General features: G+C 40.7%; 1 long non-coding RNA gene across 1 annotated transcript; it reads right to left on the reverse strand.

Moving 5' to 3' along the window:
• Nucleotides 1–402: 402 nt before the first annotated feature.
• Nucleotides 403–1,247, reverse strand: LOC135918846 (uncharacterized). Its single transcript, XR_011508809.1, has 3 exons — nt 1,115–1,247; nt 952–1,026; nt 403–831 (listed from the first exon to the last, which is right to left on the reverse strand). It is a non-coding gene; the product is annotated as an uncharacterized lncRNA (long non-coding RNA).

Below are 1,247 nucleotides of genomic sequence, written 5' to 3' on the forward strand. Positions count from 1 at the left end.
CCCGATGCTGCAAACAAACGAATCTAATAAAGAAAAGCACTCGTACCCAGTCAAAAAAAACAATTGGTACCAATTGGGAAATTTCCAATTGGTACCAATTGGAAAATTTCCAATCGTAAATTAGTACACAGTTGGACCAATTGGACCAACTGGAATGTGACCAATTCGTTTTTCTGCGAGTGACCAATTGGCTTTTCTGCGAGTGACCAATTGTACCCAATGGGCACCAATTGGTTGGAATGACCAATTGCACCAACGGGCAATACAGTCAATACCAATTGGCTATAAACAATACACAAAGCAAATGAAGTAGTGAAATTTTATTAAATAAATAAATAAATCCTACTGCAGATAGGCTCAGCTGACAGATCGATTCTCATCGTCTGTCTTGTGGCAGCTCCTTGGTTGCTCTGATCGAAACAGTGTAGGAATAAAAGGCGAAATGAATATGCAGGCACTATAAATTGTAGCGCATGGAGAATATGGCAAAAGCTCTCTAATGACAAATGTGCTGACAATTTCCTAAAAGCTAGCTGGTCTCTAAATACCAAGGTAGTTGCAGACAATATTTGTGGGCAATTAAATATGATCGGAGTACTGCCATGCATATATATAGTACTGTGGACACTGCATGCACAGGCAAAATAATTTTCCTACGACTTCATCTCTCTGGCCTGAAATGTGACCATGCAATTAGCCAGCTTTCAAACCTTTTGGCCATCCTTTCGATGTCGCTGATCTTTTCTACAATGAAACGATTCATTTGTTTTAATGCCCCAGGCATCAATTCAGCCACCAGTCCTTTTTTCTGAAGTCGCTCCTTGTAGCATTCTGTGGAACAAAAGTAAAAATACACACACAATAAGCAGGAAATGTAAAGTTTCACTAGCCGAACCAAGTTATTAACAATTTGAAGTATTAGACATGATGACTTATCTGTTGTTTACTCACCGCGTATCACCGACACTTTCCACGGCGACAGCGGCTCTTTTCTCGGGCGGTCGGGAAAGCGTGGACAGTGCTTTCCTGCAAAGTGTTAGAACAAAGAAGAATGCAAAGATAATTAGAGAACAGATTAAAAATAGCCATAGGAAATTTGTTAACTTGCAGTTACCTTGCAGAGACCGCCCAAGCAGCTCTGCTGGACTCCACACCGCTGTTAAAAGGTCTTTAATAAACATAGAGTCTTTTGTATTGGTCTGTATCCGCCTCCAAGCAGAGCTTGCTATTTCAAGCCCACCACCAAT

This window comes from Dermacentor albipictus, chromosome 9, assembly GCF_038994185.2.
Source record: "Dermacentor albipictus isolate Rhodes 1998 colony chromosome 9, USDA_Dalb.pri_finalv2, whole genome shotgun sequence".
Taxonomy (NCBI): Eukaryota; Metazoa; Arthropoda; class Arachnida; order Ixodida; family Ixodidae; genus Dermacentor; species Dermacentor albipictus.